Consider the following 9,439-nt stretch of genomic DNA (forward strand, 5'->3'; position numbering starts at 1 on the left):
AAGTAACGTCACGATTGTTCACAAGTATTCACGTAAACGAGGTGTACATACAATGTGTCGGTGTACAAACATCATGGAAAACAAATTCATGTTCTCAAGTATCATCATGCGACGACTCTGTACATTCAATGTGGGCATAGATGACACACGACATGATACAATGGACAGTGCATTATGCATACCGATATATTCTCAGTCAAATATGTGAACCGTGTACTATCACGCATCCCGATTTTCGCTGAATATCCACAACACCAACAAATCTGTACATTTCTTTTCCCTCGACCTCGACGATAGAGTTGTCATCCCAATGTACCAATCGAGTGTATGGTTCATCAGGTGTAAAATCCAAATCGAATGTCACCAAGGTATCGTTTTTCATTTTCAATATTTCCACCGCTGCATCTTGTCTGTGTCGTAAAACAACGGTGTGGGGCCAGAGGAATCTATGGACAGTTACGCGTAGTCCCATATTTACTCGTGGATATACTCAGGTAACGACAACGCTTTCTCAGTGGTCTGCGTGGGTGAACCGTTTCAATACGTAGCTGGATCAACTAGACCAAAAGTTTCCAACCGCGATCTATGTTGACCTGTCGAGTTACGAGATAGCACCCTCTTGCGGTGTGATTAACACGAAATAAACCTTCAGCTCGCAGAGACACACCCTGGATTACATTATCTAATCGTAATCGAACTCGAGATTCACACACACACACAGAGTCCCTGTTTACGATTTCAATCCGGAGTCACTGCTCACGATGTTTAGCTGTAGTCGTTATGTGGGAGTAGCGACATCTGACATATTCATCGCGTGAAAGATTGATAACGATGATGATCGCCAAATACATTATGCCAGGTGAAACACTGCGGTCTCGGCGAAAAAGTTAGCAGGTTATGGCCAACGATACGCAGGGGTTGAGCGAGTTACACAACCCGATTATGTCGAAGTCTGGATCACGATGCAAGTCTACCTGAGAATCCGAACAATCTTGCAAAATCAAGGTGTGAACCCGTGAAAGGGCTGTACTCGTGTGAGATTCATTTTTCGCGAGTTGGGTGGAGGTCGATTCATACTAAGATCGTGTTACGTCCAAATATGGCTGCTTGCCTGTCTCCAAGTCATCTATGCCCACATTGAATGTACAGAGTCGTCGCATGATGATACTTGAGAACATGAATTTGTTTTCCATGATGTTTGTACACCGACACATTGTATGTACACCTCGTTTACGTGAATACTTGTGAACAATCGTGACGTTACTTGTATGTGATGGTGTATGCATTGGTATTTTTCATGGAGACAAAAACACGGTCTGTAACATGTTTACTTGAATATTGGTCGTTGGTTCATGAGTGAATATCCGGATCAGGCCCACACACTTTCTCGTATTAGTGATCCGGTTTCAGCTGACTGGAGCGACATGTATTGACCAGTAAAGACACAATATAGTAAACAGACCTGAGGAAACCCACAAGTAACCCGGAGTTGTTAGCGCGATGGGGAATATAAATTCATCCGTTTTCCGAACATCATTATCCGTGTACCAACCAGTTACCAAAGTCGAGGAGGTGTTTTATTCAGACATTTTGACTCTGGAAAATCCAAAGCGCGAACCCGGACATCGCGGACATATTGGAAACCCCTTTATTCGCCAATTACGAAAACATACATATCGATGTACAACAGCACATTGTTATTGCATGCGAGTAACCAATGATTTTGATGGGATGCATCAGAGCAAGTGAATATTTGATTAGACAAATGTATCGGAGTCGTTGTTGGTGTATATTTTGTCACTGCCCGTTGTAACAATATACAAAAATATCAAATTGTCCGGTGTGGTTGTCAGTTTTCAAAATGGTATTGTTACCGAGGTGAAAGATAAATTTCCAAGTGAAAACTGTATTGGTACTCAGGCAAATGATAGTTTTCCAGACGAAAAGGGTTTGTTACCCAGGAGAAATGATTAGTTACTCTAGGTAAAAGTATTTTTCTAAGTGAAAATGTATTGTTACACTAGGTAAACGCCGGATCTCCAAAAGAAAATGATATTTTTACTCGGGTAAACGACGACCACCAAGTCAAAATGGTGTGTTGCTCAGGGAAAAAGGTTTGTTAACCAGGGAAAAAATATATATTTCCAAGTGAAAAAGGTTTGTTAACCAGAGAAAAAATATATTTCCAAGTGAAAAAAGGTTTGTTAACCGAGGAAAAAAATATTTACAAGTGAAAAAGGATCGTTACCCAGGGAAAAAATAGATTTCCAAGTGAAAAAGGATTGTTGTTGAGGGAAAACATATATTTCCAAGTGAAAATGGTTTTGTTACACTGGGTAAACGATAAATCTCCAAAGGGAAATGGTAATTGTACACAAGTAACGACTGACCTCCTGGTTAAAATGTTATTTTTACTTGGATAGGTATCGTATGTTCAGTGTCAGTGATGTTGTTAAACGTTGTTGCTTGACGTCGGTATCCCGTTAGTGTATTATTATGAGTATGAAAAGGATTTACACATCTTGTGCAGAGTATCAGAGTGTTGCGACAGTAAAGATATTTTTCGCGTGACGAACCAAGATCGTTGTTTAAATGTTAATGCATTTCGATTACCGAGTTGCTGTACAATAGAGATGAATCTACATTAGACCGTGCTGTGTACTTCGATTAAAACCACATGTAAATCTATTCGCACAACTCGATGATGTTGATGTAGTGTTACTAAAATAAATTATTACCTATTTACACAACATAAAAATAACAATTCATGTCGTAGTAAGTAAGCTTCTTGAACTCGTGCTTGATGAAAACGATTGGTGACAAGTATGCTTTTGTGTTTGAGTGAAAAAGAATTATTTAGAGTAGTGACAGTTTGTGACCAACGAATGCAAATCGATCATGGTATTACAATATACGCTTTCGCCAACATAACGACTTGGCGTAGAAACACGTTAACGTTTTTCAATAACCAGAATCTTGAAACATGTTGCTTGTGTGATTTACAGCTGGTGCACAAAGGTTAGCGACGTTTTTAAATATAGTTCCACTTTCTAGTTGTTTGGATGTGAGGCTCGGTGCTTCTCGTTAGTAAAGTAAATTGTTTTGTGCGTTAGATTTGTGGTAAGTAAGTCGAATACATACTCTTTTGTGGAAGTAACTGTATTACTGCAATATCATTGGTAGGTCTCTGAAGCAGTCACCGTGGTTTTAATTTTGAAAGATGTCGCGAGGTCGGTATAATGTTTTCTAAAAGCCAAACTCGGACGGATATCATGGCTATGTAGGACTTACGATAAACATTATACTTATACAACTTTGTTACAAGAACTATGATATTTCTGTAAGTACTATAGTCGTGTGTTGGATTATTTGAATATTTAGATACGTAACCATTCGTATGAAAAAGTTCTTGCGACATCAGAACAGTTTGTAGAGTCAAACCAATCATTCAGTTTCGTAGTGTGAGGATATCGAGTAAAGTCGATTACTTTGTGTGATGTAAATATCCTTCGTACTTTTGTAAGAGTTGTGAGGATGATCATTCGTATCCTACGAGGTAGCTAGTTGATACTACAAAATATTGAATGATCGCTAACACACTGAGTTCATAACCCAAGATAGTGAAAATTGTGTACTCTTAGACTAACATAATTCGTATCCAGCAAACGATAGACACCAAAGGTTCGATGGAGTTTAAATCTAGATTGTATTAAGCGAAGTGATGAGTATCTCCAGTAATAAAATCGAAACGACCAAAACAAATTTTCTGTGTCTTGTAAATAACTATTTGGTATGATATTACTTGAGTGTGTGACAATTCGTATCCGTCGAGGTTGAATGTTTAGCCATATCGAAATGAATCCAGATCACATGAAGTATACATTAATCACAATAGAATCGACGAGAATGTTAACCACGTAGAGTGTGTTTGTTTAAAAGTTATTTCCAATACGGTTACTTCGATCGGTATTAATTCCATGTCACACAAAAAATATGAAACCATTGTACAGTTTCGTAGTACGGGAATATCGAGTGAAGTTGATTATTTTTGTGTGACGAAAATATCTTGTATTGATATTGGACACTGGTTTCGTTACCCAAGTGAGTGAAAATTGTTCTTGGGTGGACAGATATGATTAGTATTTAGAAAAAACGACTCACACCGATTAAGTGCCGCTGTTTCCTATCCAATGACTGAGTGAAATTTCTCAGGGGTTTGATTTACCGAGTTAATTGTCGGCGATTCAATCACATACAAGTAAGGTATTTTAGTGACTGATTATTGTGACGACATTTACTTTGACGAATGACAATGGGAAAATTTCCAATTTCTTTGGTCGTGAGCGTTCTACAAATATTTCCGGCATACATTTAGCAAGCAACCTACAATATTCTTTTGTTATGGTAATGACTTTCGCAAGTTTGGTTTTATGATTACAATTACTTATTCAAATGATAATTTATGATCACTAACAACAATAGAAAAACATTTCGTAGATTTCAGTGTAGCGCCTATAGCGATTTTGTTAATGCTATGAGTTTTGTGTATTACTCAAGTCTAGTCGAATAGGATGCATCAAGTAAAGATATTCCAAATTGCATATGTGTTGATCAAAGTCTTGAAGTGTAAATCTGTAGACTTCACAACGTCTTAGAGAGTGCGAACGGAATTATGTATTGATCGCACGCTTCAAACGGTACTCAATGCCCAAAGTGATATTTTCACACTCTGTAAGTTGTGTATGTTTCAATGTGCTGTCACAACTCCGACAACAAATTGTATCAATTGCTGGATTCAATAGTAACGACATGAAATTGTAGTATACTGACTCTATACGTAGTCGTTTCAATTAGCCGTCACGAATTTGACCAATAAAGCATTTTGCATCGGGTGTTCAATGTTTGGATAACGAAATTGTTGTGCCATCTTTAGTGTTGGTTACTGGAAACAACTACATTTGTAAAAATATTTTCTGATATCCGTAATACGTAAAGTGATTTGTACAAACACGGAATATCTTTCAAATCAAAAACATTTCAGACACGCATAGTTTTACAAATCAATATGTTAATAACAATGTTTCTGAAGAGTTTGTTGCTGTCATGACATTTACCACAATGCAGATCTAATTAACGCAAATAATTTAATAATCAAGTCATGATCAACTATTACATATGTCAAATCAATGTGTCAATAAGGATGTTTACAACATGATAACTTTCAATGTAGCACCGGCGTTCGATTGTAAGAAATGAATTCTCAACTACGACGGTTAGACTGACAAATCTCGTTTACTCAAACATATTATGTTAATCCCAAACCGCACACCGAGTAGTATTTACTTTGTCTTACAAAATATACCGAATAATAATTAGTTTGTCTTGCAGAATATATCGCGTAGTAATTCCTTTATCTTACAGAATAGTGACAACTTTTCAAGTTGAATAAAAAGATGCGTTGGGATATGAATACAACCGAGTTTGTTGTGGATTTTAGGTTTTAGTGATTGTATGGATTCGTGTATGCTTGGCTAACTGCTTGAGTTGGTCGGGTAAGTTACAAACGGATTTACTTGACAATGTTTTCGTGGTTGACTCTTTGAATATGGTAAGATGGCGAGATGTCGAGACGTAATACTATTTCCGTTCACTCGATTGCAACAAAAAATAACCCGATAGTTTATTCAAGGTTTCGACAAATAGATTGAAATATTCCGATTTAACTCATCGCGTCACAAGTCGATCGCGGTATGCACAAGTGGTTGTCAAGTTAGAAATATTTACAACAGGTGTTATCTCATTGATTGATTCTATTGTGTGTAGTAACACATTAAAATATCATGATAGTATTTACTGAAACTCTATTTGACAAACGGAAAACTCAGTCGTGAATAGAGTTGTATGGTTTCATTACTTGTTTCAAATCAACATGCGCATAATCTCTAAATATGTATGGGTTGAAAGTTGGTAGTCATGTTTGTCAATCTATTTCAATTCAGACTATGTCAAAGTCCAAATATTTCATTTTGGATGATCTCAATTTACCTTTAGTACATCTCGCGAGTGGATTCCGACGCCGTACTATAACATTCTTAATAATACAGGTTCGAGGATTTTCATGATAGAGTTGACAAGTGATAAGATGCGTGTTTGTATTAAGAGTTTGATTTCAAGTTGACAAAGACAATAACTGTGTAATGCACATACTTGTGATTCTTGATTCTTGTAGAGTTATAGTCGGTATTGATTCTATAGATGTGAAAACGGTGCGAAGTGTCAAAACATATAGCGATCGCGTGCAAGTGACAAATTGTTGGTTTTCGAATCACGATCTGTGCTGGTACTGGTATTCATTACTTATTACTTGATAGCAACAACCATCGACATATTACACTGTAGCGATTGGGATGTATGTAATGGCAAGACGCGAGAAATGGCTATGTCTTTGGTGTTATCTTGTGAGCGATCGCGGGATTTTACCAATATTTCACACCTTTTTGGAGTGTTGGTTTGTGAACGCGGCTATTGTTGATATTCGAATCGCTGTCTACGCCGGCTCTGTGGTAAACTAATTACCAAAATATTACCTTGCAAGTGATTCCTAGACTTAGCAAACTATTTCACACCTTTTTTGCTGAAAGTACGACATGCCGCCCGCAGTCTATAAACGAAAGTACGAATCATCGCCGCGTCCATAAGAATAACGATATATCATTGTCGTACTCGCCGTAATTTGGAATATACACATTAACTAAGGACCAATCACATGACTATTTACTTGATACATATTCAACACCAGGCGAGAGATGTCTATACCCGAAAGGGCGATTCACGGCCGCACCCATAAGATACAATAGCCGCATGCCACCCCCGCCATAAGAATAAAGATATATCATTGTCGTACTCACTGTAAACGTTGGGATTAACTCGAATCGGTCATATTTAATAATTTGTAATATACACATTAACTAAGAATCAATCACGTGACTATTTACTATTCCTGATACCTATTCAACACAGCGCGAGAGTTGACTATACCCGGAACGGCGATTCACGGCCGCACCCATAAGAACACATGGCGAGTCACCACAGATCCCGTAAGAATACATGACAGGCGAATCACCGCCACCGCCTATAGCAAAAAAGGCGAGTCACGACCACGAGTTTTCACGGCGAATCACGACCGCGGCCTATACCTGAAAAGGCGAATCACGGCCGCACCCATAAGAACACATGGCGACTCACCACCCCCGCCATAAGAGAAAAAGGCGAGTCACCACCCCCGGTTTTCAGGCGAGTCACCACCCCGCCCATAAGCCACAATGGCCCGTCACGAGCGATCATACCTACTACTGGCGCCACAATGAAACATTCGCGGAGCAGTATTTGCATGGGTACCTATCTAGTCATGAAAAAATATTTCTATAGAATATATTAAAGTTGCTATTCCTTATCTCGATGGTGTAGCAATAACATCAATAATTGGGATGTATTTCCCCTTCGGTTAATTCATGCAATTGGATTAATCGGATTCCGTGAATTATCGCTTCGTGTCCACGATGAGAAGGCACATTTTCCCATTATTGTGTATCTTAGAATTTACTTGATTACACGGCTTCGGTGAATAGGATTTTGTGTGAACATCTCGACAATGCAGCAAAGACTACTCTCAAAGGCCCCTGTCAAACCACACCTGTGGCGGTCGAAATGCTCGAGAGGATTCCCGGTCACCATGAAAGTCACATTTCATTTCAGAATACACCATTTGCTGTCGGGTAGGTTAAGATTTCTCGTCAATATTTGATGAGTGATATGTATGATATAAAGTAGCCTACTTGATCGTATTATTTGTTCGACGGGAAATTTATTTAAGGGTGGGAGTTTGTGTGATATAATGTAGCATTTTCGAAGTGGTCTTTATGAGTAGGACGTGCGCTTGGGGCACCAGTGTCTTGCCCGTGCCTATTTAGTCGTTGTCTTCTATTCAAATTAATTTTGGATGGGCCAAGACGACTCTCCGATCGAATGCGGCAATATGCTATATATATATGGAATCGAAGTACGAACGTGAATAGCAAGGTGATTCAACACCCCTGGGTTGGGCTTACTATTAGGAATCTGTGTGTTATGGGGTCAGGGGTGTATGAGTTTCGATTAAACGTTAAAAGGGTGTACCACTACGAAAACGGTTGAAGATAGGCCGGTCTAGGCAACAATGCATATCGTTGTCAAGGTTTTACTTTGATTCATGAAAAAATCGCTAAGTGATGCCCTGTATTTCATTGTTTTGTTTGCTGCTGACAGGTGCAACCAGTACCGTAACTTCTGTACCACGAACCCCGCAATCGGAGGGCGGGCTCGAAGGGCGGGCTCGAAGGGGGGGCCAAAATTAGTTCGTAAATCAGCATAAATTAGAGATTAAAAATAATTAAATTTCGCGCTACGCGCGATTTCGTCTTGCAAACTATCTTGGTTATTGGGAACTCCCCCTACCACCCACAAAAAAAAACGAAAAAATACGCATGAATAATACAAATGGGCATTTCGGCGTCGACCATTACCGCGCCACGACGCACCAAGACATATGCAGTTTTGGGCCATGCACCATGCGACTTCAGGAATAGTGGCAGAACGATCGGCAGCAAGACAACCTTGGCCGAGAAGGACTGCCCTTATACTGGCCTAAAACTTCGATTATACACACAGGCAAGGCCGTAACTGCCAAACGTGATTGGGGATAGGTTTATCACCCTATGGGAGCCTGAGACCCAAGTTTTTTTGAGTTCTGACGAGGTGCTGTTTCGTTCCTGCCAACGGGTATACGCCCGAAGATGTTTGATTATTATTGAGGGGAGCTACCTTTTCAAACACACCTCACTCAGCTCTACCTGTAAATCTAATTACGTGACCTGAGAGAGGATGAAAATTAATAGCAATATATATGCAATTCCAGATCATATTGACCGAGTCAGTCATGAAATTATAGAACATCTTCGCGCTTCGCGCGTTTAGGTGAGAAACGCAGACTGAACATGACATGATAAGTAGCGGGAAACAGTGTACAGCCTGAGGGGGTTTATCGTCCTATGGGGGGGGGGTGACGAAGTGCTGTTACGGCCCTGCGTACAGGCCTGGATGTTTAATCGTCCATAGGCGCCTGAATGGCTGACGCTGCATGTTTCTGTCCTGGCAATCTGAACCCTACAAGACGTATGCCTACCCACAAGACTTGTCTGAGAAGAAATACCAATCTGAAATCGTGTGCGTCTTTTAGTACAGTACGTTTGGGTGATTTCAATATCTTTTGACATAGCAGACAGGAGGTCACGAAGCAACATCATGTAATGAAGTTATTATACCGCCCGAATATGTTCAATTATTATTTACGGGCCCCACAGTTTCCAATATATCCCATTCAGCTCCTCCGGGAAATCTGATT

The sequence above is a fragment of the Botryllus schlosseri genome, chromosome 4, assembly GCF_051294905.1.
Source record: "Botryllus schlosseri isolate E-star chromosome 4, Bs_hap1, whole genome shotgun sequence".
NCBI classification, from domain to species: domain Eukaryota; kingdom Metazoa; phylum Chordata; class Ascidiacea; order Stolidobranchia; family Styelidae; genus Botryllus; species Botryllus schlosseri.